General features: G+C 38.3%; 1 long non-coding RNA gene across 1 annotated transcript in view; it reads right to left on the bottom strand.

Annotated features, from left to right (window-relative positions):
• Positions 1 to 10550, bottom strand: part of LOC107539879 (uncharacterized) — a 64130-nt gene extending 53580 nt beyond the window's left edge. Inside the window, exon 1 of the long non-coding RNA XR_001603452.2 lies at positions 10376 to 10550. This is a non-coding gene — a long non-coding RNA (uncharacterized LOC107539879). The remainder of the gene's footprint in view (positions 1 to 10375) is intronic.
• Positions 10551 to 13658: the final 3108 nt, after the last annotated feature.

Below are 13658 nucleotides of genomic sequence, written 5' to 3'. Positions count from 1 at the left end.
ATACATGAACTTAGCCTTGTTTCTCCACTATGAAAAGCGTTAGACCCATCAAAAGTCTATCTATCCTACCAATGCTGTATTGGGCCCATCTGCTCTCCCCCTGATCTCCCTTCAGACTCATCTGCTGGCAGTGGTGGAAACAGCATCAGGTGTTGGACCTGTGGTGTCAGATCAGACCTTGATTTAGCAACCTCAGTACTAGAGTTCTGACTAGGAAAGAATTCAGAGCCAAGACTCAAGCTGTAGAAGAACATTTATTTAGAAAATCACAGAGGTGGAAGAAATGAGTGGTAGGGAAAAAAAATGGGTTTAGGAAACAAGTTAAGGAGGCAAAAGAAGAGTCCTTGGAGCTTGGGAGTGAGAAAGGTAATGGTAATGCCAGAGCAGTAGGGGAAGAAGGAGAGGGAAGGGAAAGGCCTCCGAGTGTGGGCAAGCACGATTGATTTTCTGTCCTAAGGGTTTTACTTCTTTTCTTTTTTTTTTGTTGAGAGTTTTACGGATAAGGATTTTAAGGGTGGAAATTTTAGGAGAGATCCCAGGGGAAGATCTTGATAGAATAGTCAGCGGCTTTCCAGGTGTGTTTTTTCAGGGCCAGGGTCTCCACTGATTGATTGGTTGGCGCCAGGGCAGGGAGTAGTTATTCAATGCAGCTGGTCCTGAGGTCAGCCTTGGCATCGCTAGTTTGGTTTTGCTGCTTTTCTGGGCCTGGAAATTGAAATACAACTGAGGCCTACATGTTATCTCTAAGGAGGATAGGTCAGGGGGTCTAAACCACATGACCAATGATATGCTAGGGGAGGAAAGATCACCCTGGGGCAAGGTGTTTGACACCTGGGGCTTTCCACCATGGTGACCTTTTGTTCCTGACCCATCTTCCTTGCTCTGCTCATGTCTGTCTAACTGCCTACCACATATTCATAGCCCCATCCTGATCACTGTATTAAGGACAAGAATCATAAATATGTGAGGATAGCAAATATACTCAGGTTCTCCATAAAATCTGATAAAAAAGGAATTTGTGGGGGAATAAAATGAAATACAGTCAGCCTTCTATATCCACAATTCTACATCCAAGGATTCAACCAGCCACAGAGCAAAAATATGTAAGGCCTACTAAGGGACTTGAATATTTTCAAATTTTACATACCTGGTGATCCTGGAACCCAAGGATACTGAGAGATGATTGCATATTAAATTGATGGTATAGGACACTTCTGATTTCTTATTGGCCCTGAACACATCTGATGGTACCCAAGTGCCTCGGAGAAACTGGGCTGTCTCAAGAATGATTTCTTCCAGGTTACTCCACCCCCTTTAATTAACTATGAATTCTAATGGCTTAAAAAAGTAAACAAAACTCCACACATGTCTCTCTGGGATTCATTTACGCCCTGGAAGATCAGTAATGAATAGGTCCTTTACTCATGCTTATTGATTTCCATATGCTATCCTTCAGTTTCAAAAATTATTTTCATCTCTTTGATGCAAGACTCTTCCTGGAACATTTTAACTACTTCCCAATCATCCTGATACCATTGTAATTAACCTAGTTATTAATAACAGGAAAGGAGCAAAGGTACTTGCTGTCATTCATACCTGGGAACTGGTCATTGGCCAGAATGGGCATGGCGACTGCAAGGGTGAGAAATTTGGGGCATTTAATCCCCTAAACAAAGAAATTTACTCTCTTGGTCTCTCTTCATTGCTCTTGGTTGCTCTTGGATCCTCTTGGCTGCCCCTGGGACATTTGTTGCAGGGGGATGCTCTCTTGGCTCCCCTGAATTTGCCCACATGGCCCACAGCCCTGTGGATTCCCACACACAATGAATTAATGGACTATAACTAGCCTGATACTGAACTGACTCCAGCTGTAACATGGAATGAAAATTCTGGACACTGGCTCTGATTTTAACTTTACTAAACTCCCAACTACACTTCTTCTATAACTGGATTAAGAGAAATGGGACTTTGAAAACCCAGGGATGTAATTCCATGCAAATAAAAATCACTCATCCTCCCATGTGAGTCTCAGAAAAATCTTTTTCTTGAGATATCATAAGGACTCCATCCCCAGCACTCAGTGGGGAAAGGATACCTCAATTTCCACCATAACAATCCCAAATATATATATATATTGTTTTACTTTTTGCTCAATACACACTGATTTCCATAATCAACTATTTTAAGATGGTATACACTTTGATGGCAGAATTTAAAAGTGGTCTAAGTGGAGTAAATTTTATTATGAAGAAAACTATTTTTCCCCCATTTTGAAACTACTTACCAGCTAAATAGTTAAAGCTCTCCCCCACCCCAAAAAAAAAGATTGACCCTGAACTGACAACAAAACCCTAGGTGGGATATTTAAATCTTAAGTGAGTGGTCAGTTAAGTGCCTGTAGAGGTAAAAGGACAGATAGCATATTTGATATGCTAATGAACCTATTTACTTCAAGGAAAGTGACAAAAACATCAATCAAATCAGAAGAGGCTATTAAGGATTGTTAACTCCCTTTCAGATGAGCAATGATTTCCATTGGGACTTATATAAATATTCATGAAAAGAACCAATGACAGAAATTTCACCAAAAATCACACCATGGTAAGGTTTCTACATAACTTGTGACAAAACTTTGACTATCTGGGGCATACTCTCCTTTCAAAATATCAACAAAGATTGGCTTTCCCCCCCTACTTTAAGCCCAAAATATATTTATTTTAAATTATGCCTTTGGGATATCTCTAATTCTCAAAAGATTGTATAATGTCTTCCCCAGCCATAAAAATAACACAATTGCTAATGCATTAGTGTTAATCAGAATGTAGTTCAATTAAAAAAAAAAAACAAAAAACCTGGAGATGTTTAAAAAACATTTAAGGGAGCGATATAAAATCATAATTTAAAATTATATGCAAATTATGTAAAAAGCAGTTTATTTTAATTGAACAAGTGAGGCTTTAGGCAGCTTTTCCACGTTTGCCACCACCTGGTGACAGCTCTGTGCAAGTTTACTACAGACACCCCGAAGTCAAACTCCATTAGTAAAGCCTAATTTAATTCAGTCCAGTAAACATCTAGTGCGCCACTACTATATTTTTAAGACTGGTTTAAACCATGTTAGAAACTCAAAAGTATAGCACAAGGACTCTATCTTAAAGATGCTTACAGCTGAGATAGAAAAGCAAACTAGTAAAAAAAGGCAATTCTTATGACCATTATCAAAAAAACAAAAGCCCTAGCAGTTTTGGCTCAGTGGTTGGAGCATCGGCCCACGTACTGAGAAGGGTTTTGGGTTCAATTCTGGTCAAGGGCATGTACCTCCGTTGCAGGCTTAGTCCCCAGCCCTGGCCCAGGTGCATGCAGGGGGTAACCAATTGAGGTGTCTCTCTCACATCGTATTTCTCTCTCTCTCTCCCTCCTACTCTCTCTGAAAATAAATGGAAAAAATATTCTCAGGTGAGGATTAAAAAAAAAAAGACAGGTGTTCATGAGAACGTGGAGAAAAAGGAAACTTTGTAAACTGTTGGTGGGAATGTTGTAAAAAAATAACATAACCAAAGTCACTTAAATTGAGTCAGAGCTGTGATCCCATAGAAACTGCCTTGCAGGTCCTACTCCTCAAACCTTTGGAATGTTAAAACTAAGAAAAATAACCTTTGGACTGGGCCTAAAGCAGCATTGTATTCCAAACAACGGTTTGTTATGACTACAGGACTGAAAATTAAAGACATTATTTAAAATTAGCATCACTATGCTAGTTTATCTGCACCTATAGAAATTTCTTCCTTCCAGTCAAGTAATTGCCCCCTTCCTTTTGTCACAAACACCCTTGTCTTTACATCCTAGTTGGGACTATTTGGTGGTTCTAACCTGGTAGTTCCAAAAGACCTGCTAGAATCAGTGCTTCCAGAATAGCTATTCTTCTGTCTCTAATAAACATTTGTTGCCTCTCATTTTGGCCTTTGATTTTTAGGTTAACAATGCAAACTTGTACAGCCATTATGGAAAACAGAGGCTCCTCAAAAAAATGAAAAATAGAACTACATTAGGGTCTAGCAATCCCACTTCTAGGTGTGTCCTTCCTTCTAGGTATGTCCGAAGGAAATGAAAACAGAGAGGTATTTGCGTCTCATGTTTATTGCAGCATTATTAACAATAACCAAGACATGAAAACAACCTAAATGTCCATTGACAGATGAATAAATGAAATGTGGTACACACACACACAAAATGGAATGTTATTCAGCCTTGAAAAGGAAGGAAATACTGCCATTTGTGATACCATGGACGAACTTGGAGGACATTATGCTAAGTGAAATAAGCCAAACACAAAAAGACAAATACTGTATGATCTCAGGTAAGAGAGTAGAATGGTGGTTGCGGGGGGTTGGAGAGAGGGGGAAATGGGGAGATGTTGGCCAAAAGGTACACATTTTCAGTTATGCAAGATGAGTAAATTCTGGAGATTACTGTGACTATAGTTAACAATACTGTATTGTATACTAAGTGTTCTCACCACAAAAAGAAAAAGTTGTAACTATGTGAGGTGACAGAAACATTAATTAGCTTGATAGTAGTGATTATTTCACAATGCATACATATATCAATTCGTGAATTAATAAAGCTGGAGGGGGAAAAGGAGCAATTTGTAAACAATATAGAAGGGTGTTAAGTAAACACTAAACACAAAAGAAAAAGAAAAAAGAAACTAAATGTAGGCCTGGATTTTCAAACTTCTAGATGAAGTGAGACTTGAGAAAGTTTTTAGAAAAATTGGGAGAGGCTACATTATAAAGGTAATTGAAAAATCAAGAGGATGTTAGACTTGGTGCATAAAGTATTGGGAAGCCTGGAAATTCTTTTTTTCTTTTTTAATTTTTTTAAATTGATTTGAGAGAGAAACATTGATTTGTTGCCTCTTATACCCACTCCAACCCTGATTTGAACCCACAACCTGGGTATGTGCCTTGACTGGAAATCCCACTGGAGACCTTTTGATGCACTGGGTGACACTCCAACCAACTGAGCCACACCAGTGAGGGGAAACCTGGAAATTTCTTAATTACAGGTTTAACATATTAAAAGTGGGATTTGAAGAAGACTATTCGAAGTAAGGTCTCTAATGCAAACAAAATCAAAGAGATTACTACATTTCAGAGGTAGTACTCAACTACGAGTTGACAAAAACCTAGGTATATAAATAATAGTAGAAAGGGAGAGGAAATAACCAAAACAGAATATTTCAAGAGAAAATTGAAAGAAGTTGGTGACTGGTATTAGGAAGGAGGAGAGGAGTTAAGGCTTTTAGACCAGCTGATCCCATTAGCAAAAAGGAATGAGAGAAAGCAATTATATGGGAGGAATAGAAGTTGCATTTTGGAGATCCTGGTTTTTAAATGATGGTAAGGTATGCAGCAAGAAACCCCAAGCTGAAATCCTGAGGTTCACTTTTCAAAAATTAGTTATTAACTAACGATGGCATTAAATGGTACTTCTCCATTTTTAGTTCTCTGCCACAGAGCAAACTTTACCTCAAAGAAATCCTCCTGCAAATCAATCTTGATAAGATTCATATTCAACTAATTGAGTCCCTTCTAACTGCCAGTCACTGTGGTAGACACTTTCACATGCATTATCACATTTAATTCTCACAGCAACTGCGTGAAGTTGTTTATCTAGAAATTCTAATTAATTATATTGTAATGAAAATGCAACTGCCAAATATTAATCAAGTATTCATTGAATTAATTAGATATATATTGTTTGATTTCTAATCCTATACTGCTCCACTGCCCAGATTCCAATTTTCTTTTAATAGACATTAATAGCACAAAGGAACGAAGAGTAGTTCAATGTCAAATAACACACATGAATAAAATGCCTTAGTGAAAACAGAAACATATTGGGAGACGGAAGACCCAAGTTACAATCTAAGATCAACCTTAGGCAAATCACTAAATTTTCTTGAGGCTGTTACTTCATCTGTCTATGAAATTAATGATTTTCATTCAGTCTATGTTTTTGGGTTGTTGTATGGGTGAAACAGGGATTGGTGAAAAAGCTCTTTACTAAACAAATCAGAGGTTCAGAAGAAGGGGAAGAAGATAACTTTTTCTGGGTCCCTCTTCTTCCATTTTCAACATCTTTTCTTGAGAAGCCTTTGTGGATAGAGAGGTGACAGAAAAAGAGACTCTCCGTTTCCATTTGCTTCCGTTCTTCATCCATGTCTATCATCCATCTCTTTTCCTTCTGTGAGCCTAAGTCTATGCCCTGATATACCCTTGCAAATAAGACTGTGAACTTGTTATTAATAATTGTTTATACTGTTTCACTCAATCGTTTTAACTCTTGACTTTAGCCTCTGATCACTGACATACATCAATAAATTGAAAAGTCCTTTGAAGACACAGAGGGTGTAGATTGAGCATAAACCTGGATATTAACTGCAAATGTGGGTTGAGTTTATCTGTAGAATACACTTTTTTCAAAGCAGAAATTTAAGAGAAAGTTTATAAAGTCATTGAGAACAAAAACCCACAAAGAACTTACCTCACAGTTAATTTTAAGTGTCTATATAATTACAAACTAACCCAAGCATCACTGCAGTGTGGGTTTGGTGTTAATGGCCAACCCTTCATTCCTGGGGAACTAGGGAAGCACTAGCCAGCAGACATGGGTTGTATCTCTGTCCCAGACGCAGTCCTCTTTTTTCCTAAGTCCTGCCCTTACTTCTTTATCTGACACACTTTCCTTCTTCATTTCTTGCTGGGGAGCTCACTTCCATCTTGAGGGTGACATGCTAACAACGAAGAGGTCTCAGTCTTTCTGTCTGCAAATGCTCAATATTTAAGCATAATTTTTCTCTCTGAACCACACAGTTACTAACTGTATTTCCTTCACTACTTTGGTGTTAATTCGATCTAATGAATCTGTGCAGTTCAAGAACTATAAAAGTTTCACCTCCCTCTGTCATTCCTTCAATATAAATGCACATAAATAATCCTTAAAATAACGTTGCTGGAGTGAGGAAATTGTACAGAACTCTATAGCTTTAAGGAAATGAGGAATATCTCATCAGAGGCTCTCATCCACCACTCAAGGTTTGCATCCAAGACTGCATGTATCTTCTCTCTTTTACAAGAATCCCTTGCACCCTCCAATTTGCTAAGAGCTACTTACCAATAAATGTTGCCTTAGTCTGGCCAAAAGCCAGGGTGAACTGTCCTATTTAACTTGGATTGAACTATATAGAGGCAGTGTGTACTGAAACTGCAAAGCAGATCTCTTATTTTTCTAAATTTTATTTAACTCCTACCACTATCACTATAACAAACACCATTTATGGAGTCACCACCTATGGCAATGTGATTGGACACTACTAATATTAGATTGACCCACAAAGGTTAAGAACTCTTCCATAAATAACAATAGTACACTCTTCTTTCCCTCTAGCAAAGAGAGAACAGAAATAAAAAGGCATAGATTACATCACAAAATTTACTTGAAAATAAGGAAAAATGTCCTAAAAATTTAATTTTTAAATATTGGAATAGCTTACTCAAAAGTCAGTTAAATTTTACTCTTTTTCTCCTTTAAAATATCAGTGATCCTAAATAAAAATAAATAGACAAATGATAAAAAATAATAATAATAAGCAGGTTTTCAAGTATAACTCTTAAATTAGGATGGCAGGGTGGAAAAATATAGAGAGCCCGGGAACCTGGTGGCATTGCTGGAGTGCCATGCTGACCTGAGTTGCCTATCCCTGACTGCCCCTAACACAGGACTCATAACTGAGCAGTGCAACCTTGAAGCAAGGGCAGAGAGAAGAGACGGGATCATTTAATGCTATGCTTATGGGACAAAACAGAAATCAAAGTGAGGGATATCAAGGTTAGAAAATGTGAAGCATTAATATCTAGTAAGACTGAATAAAAGTGTAATATCTCAGTAATGTGTGAAATCAGTGAAATGCAGGGCCAGTCTTCAGTAAAAAAGAAAGTGGAACATTTGACCCAAGCACCCTGCTATGAAGGACACAGGGATCTCTTGAAGCTACTGACACGCTGACGGCAGTTGTCCTGCTGTCAAGACAAACTGCATATACACATTCTTTTTTAATGAGGTCAACTTTCATTCATTCACTGAACTTTTTTTCTTTTTTTGAAAACCATATAGATAAAGATATTTTTCAAAGGGAAAAGTATCCATAAACATTCTCATTTGAATTAAAATCACTATTTTCATATTTTAAACTTCCCTTCCAGACTTTCTATAACTGTGACCACTGTGAACATAAAATTTGTATTCTATGTTTTTCTACTATCATTATACCATAAGCATATTTCCATGTTCATAATTATCACCTTAAACACTGGCATCTGCAGGGCATTCAACCTAGAAACTAGGATTCATTCTGAATATTCAACTGCACAATTAAAAGCATTTTTTTTCTTTTTTTAAGTTCCAAATTCCAGTAAAGAAATAGGCATCTGTTGATTTTTACCTGTCTAGCATTTATTCACCCTTCTGCAAAGGGCTGTGGTTTAAAAAAAAAAAACAAACACTTTCCTTTTGGAATACCAGCCTGTTCCCACAGGAGTGGGGCAGTGACTGGACTGAACAATCCATACATTCCATCTCAATGGACAAACTAATTGGGCGAAAAAAAGTATGTGACCCTGGTCAGTACAGTGAGACACAATTATGAAAGAAAAGCTCTATATCTGCTAGATTTGAAGCTGGAATTTACCTAGGCAGCCACAAGACAAGAGCTTGTCTGAGACTTTAATCAACAGAGAAGAGAGAAGTTTGGGCAAAGGGTACAGTAGAGAAGAAGAGAAAAAGACCAAGCCCTAATTGACCTTTTTTGAGTCCCTGAAGGTAGCTAAGCCTGATTTTTCAAATATTTGAGCTAATAAATTCTTTTTTGATATATAAGCCAGTTTGAGTTAGACCTCTATTGCTTGGAACCAAAATAGTCTTGAGTGATTCTAAGATACTAGGCATTAGCAACAAGAAGAAAGAGGGTATCTATAGTTAGGGTCTTGGATCTGGGGAATTGTAACAACGTTCTCTGTTAATAGATATATTTCACACAGAAATAAACTAAATATGATAAATGGAGTCTAAAACCTTTACATTTATAAAATGCAAGGTTATGTTATTGCACGGCAAACCAAGTTGCTGGTGTTCCTGCTCAGCTAGCAGGGTTGTTCCAGGGTTTGGCTGCATGATTCAGATCCCACCTCATTCCAGCTGCTGTTGGCTGCTGTCTGCGAGGAGCTGTGCATTCTGCCTGACACCCTGATTCTTCTTTATGTGTTCTGGCTGATGGGTACTCCCAGGACAGGGGCAGTGAGTCATTCAAGGGCTCTGCTGCTTAGCTGGAAACTGATTCAAGGTGGTTGAGCTGGAAGAATACTAGGGACCCAGGGACTTACCCTCTCAGGAACCTTCTTGGGAACTCTTCCCCCACCCCCACCCCGACACAGCCCCATTTTGCCCTCCCTCCATCCCTCCCATATAAGAAAATAATTTTAGTTGAGAACAGGGGCTGGACAGAGGAATATATCCAATTAGCTCTTCTGCAGGATTTTACTATTATTGAGTTTGTGAGCTCTTACTCCATGACAGACACCATGTAAAACACACATACATATACATATGTGACCTGATTTAACCCTCAGTTTAAATTCTATAAAGCAAACATATCAGTGTGGCCATTTCATAGGTGAGGAAATGATCTAATGTGCACTGGAAATGACCCTGGATGCATCAGTGGAGGCCCTCATTTTGCATGTGAGGACTATGAGCAGTCAGGGTGGCCCAAGGACACCCAGCAAATCAACAAGGTCAGGGATGGAGCTTGGCTCCCCTGACCCTGTTCACCTTTCTCTCCCTTAGGCTCCCTTTGCTCTTTGGCTTTCTGCCCCATTGCATTTAAGAACAAATAAAGAAATTGGGCAAAACTCCTTTTTGACAACCACAAGCAGAGATAAAATGCCAAGCTTAAAAACCACTGAGGAGGGAACTGATAAAGTTCGGGGAGCATGCCATTTTGGTACCCGGCAAAGGGCAGAAGGGAGAATATGTAGATAGCACCTCGGAGGAGGAAAGGAAGTGAACAGAAGAAACAACTCATGTTCTATGTGTAACGGTCATATTTACAATCTCCACTTCCAGCTGTAAAAATAACCTTGACGGGGAAATATCCATAAGGAAAAAAAAGTCAAGAACAAAAAAATGATGAGAATAAAACAACATCCAGTAAGAGAGACAAGAGATAAATGAATGGTAGAAATCAGGCATCATGAGGTAAGACAAGGGTGATTTAGAAAATCAAAACAATAGAAACAGTGAGTAATTTACTCACCTAATCAAGGCCAGTTTAAAAACTCAAGTTGGTGAAGTTGGTACTTGAAATGATGTCTATGGTGAGTGGCTGGGGTCATTTCGTGGGCTCTCCTAGTCCATCCCATCCTAAGGAAAAGCATTAAAAGGAAGAAATGGCCAGTTTCTCACCTTTCTTAATGTATCCCAAGGATCCGATTCAAGCACAAATCTCTCTCAAAGAGCTTGGATAAGCACCAGAGGGTGCCAAACAAAACCAACATAAAGAACGCCAAGGTGGCTTATTTAACTAGCTAATTGTTAACTGGTTGGAGGTGGGTGATGGCAGGGAGCCGGACTGGGCCTGCCTTCTGCATGAATGAATTCAGCACATGGAATTCATGTTCATATTTACATTTATAACTTACAGAATTTCTATGTCATTGACCCCAAGCTGATAAACAAAATTACAAAGTTCATTTTAATTTCACAGACTTGGCCAATCTCATCAGTCTCCCCATTAGGTTTTCATATTAAAGAACAGGGGGGAAAAAGAGAGAGAAGGCATATGTTTATAGCCAAGAATAAATATAACAATAATAAAGGAAATAAAAAAGGAAAACTGATCTTGGCACAGTTACTTAAATTTTTCCACCTTTCTCATATGGAAAGTTTCCAAGTTCTACCATTTCAAAGAAAACACCTCATCGAAGAGCACGTAATTGCATGTTGTTTCCAGTCTTTAAATGTGGGAAATGAAGCCTTTTCACATTCACATCATCAGCTGTGCCCCAGGAAACCTTCCATTCTTTCCAAATTAGTTTTTGTATCATTAAACCAATCAGCATTAGGTGCTTAGGATTATTTTCGGGAATAAACCCTGAATCATTACCTACATCATGTATGTAATAAAGTCAAATAATGACATCATTATATAGCACATAAGCACTGACCCTAAATGACCAAGACCTAAAGGAAATCAGAGCAGTCCTAATAAGAATCAGGCAGGATGCCTAATGAAAATCAAACAGCAGGCCTAATAAGAAACAATGTATTGTGCCTCTCCTTCAAATTCACTTCTGATTTGCTTTTCCTGAGAATCCCTGTTTGAAGTGGAGCTCCCCGCAGGCTAGATTTCCCAGAGCTAACCCTTGAGATGAGTAACTCCCAGGTGGTTCCCTGGGCCATTTGATCTGAGACAAGAACCTCTCACTCATGTAGCATGTATTTGTTGGGCATTTACCATAACCATAGGCTTCAACTTGGCTGTTTTTTATTCAATAAACATTAATTAGTGCCTAGTATAAGCTTGGATGGTGCTGGAGTCAGAAATGGGAACGATATATAAGAAACGTCATAGATACCACTTAGAGTGTATTTGTTACACACCAGGCACAAATACATGTGCATTATTTATTAATAATTTAATATTTTCAGCAGCCCTATGAGGAAGTGTATGTTTTGACCCATTTTACAAGTGTGGAAAGTAAGGCTCATGCAGATTAAGAGACTTGCCCAAGGTCACACTGCTGGGGGGAGGGGAAGGGAGCAAAGATGTGGGGAAAATTCAATCTGTCTCCTGTTTAAGCAGTGCATTGTATTCCATCTGAACCATTTGAAACTGCTGCTATTGGACCATTCTTTTGACCTATAAAATGACAAACAGGTTTTACCTTTTCAGGGTATGGAAGGGAAGGCAGAACATAAGCATAAACCACAATAAAGGATAATTAGCCTGTGAGTGTGCCCTGCTCCCTCCCAACATTCCAGTCACCATTCTGCAGTGTTCTTTGGAAGTTTATGTCTCCTCAGTTTCTGTCCCCTCCAAAAATCCAGCACAGGTACAATAGGAGGGTGTCCTCCGGAATCTTATTCTGACTGAGACCCACAACAATTCTTGTCATAACTCTCCTAGGCCTGGGATGGAAACACCTGGACAGAGAGAACATGGGACTTGTCAAAAGAGATCAAGTCCAAGCACATGTAGGATGCCAAATAGAAATTTTGCAATATTCTTTTACACAGATTATTTACAAACTTGATTATATGACTCATGTTTCGTCAAACACCTTGCAAATTTCAAAGAATGGCTATAATTTAAACACCTAGATGCTTTGAAAATACACAACTTATTTTTTAAAATATAGAATCTTTCTATCTTCTTTGTAAACATTGGATGAGCTATAAATGTCCCTAGCATTTCACCTCTACTCTTTGCACCCCAAGTTTCCTGCTAGTAACTCAACATACATGAGCTTCAAGGGAAGATTAAAAACTTATTTATCTCTAACTATGATTCCCTACATATGTTAAGTATGAGAAAACTGATGGAATTGGTTGATTAATATAATTTTCACAGAGAGTTTATCTATTGCTTCCTCGACTATCAGCCTCTTGAAAGGAAGAACCACATCTTTAATTCTGAAATTTTCACATGTTAAAAAGCACACAGTGAAAATATAGTTGCTTGGTTGCTTTATTTAGGTCTCTAATATTTGTAACACCCTGAGAGAGAAACCAAGTAAGAAATTGCGTTTGTAGCCTTGATGTTTGTAATCAAAAAAGGGCTGAGTTGCAGGAAACAATGTTTTATCAGTCAACCATTAAAAACATTCCACATAGTATTAGGTCTATGCAGAGCCCAAACTGACCAACATGAAATACTTCATCTCCTTGGACAACACATCCTGTAAATTATGAAAAGAAACTGATATTTTATGAGAGCCAGGCAACCTCATTTTCTAGGCAGCACATTTCATTCATATTGCGGTTATTAATAGGTCACTTACAGGATTCATGACCGGTGCCACTGTGTGAAGGTACCCAGACATGGACAATCATTGTGGCGAAAAGTAGTATATCTCAGTTCTTTCCAGAGCACTAACTTTATCAAAACTATAACAGGTGACCTTTGAACTCCAGTCAAACATTTTCTAATTGGATTTCAGGCTGTGTCCACCAGAGTTCCTATAAGATATTTTTTTAACTTCAAAACTTTCAAAATCTCCCTTTCACTAATGAATTTAGCCTACTAAAGTTTGCATTTTCCCCATGGTCGCATGCATGTAAAAGTGCCAAGGTTGTACTTTTGTAATTCTTGAATCAGCTAGTCTTTTGCATGAGCAAACATACTCAATATTTTTAAAATTAGAAGTTGAAGAACACACAAGATGAGATGTCACCATAAAGGGAGCTAGGACAAATAATTAAGGATTAAAATTCAAACCATTACCTCTCACACAGGTAGAGCAAGAATCAAGAACAGTTTCCATCTCCTTAGAGAAATGCAGATGCAGTGTACCAGGGTGGCGTTCTGTGGTTTTCAT

Source organism: Miniopterus natalensis, chromosome 2 (assembly GCF_054644295.1).
Source record: "Miniopterus natalensis isolate mMinNat1 chromosome 2, mMinNat1.hap1, whole genome shotgun sequence".
NCBI lineage: Eukaryota > Metazoa > Chordata > Mammalia > Chiroptera > Miniopteridae > Miniopterus > Miniopterus natalensis.
The sequence above is the reverse complement of the archived record's forward strand: the minus strand, read 5'-3'. Positions and strand labels throughout refer to the sequence as shown.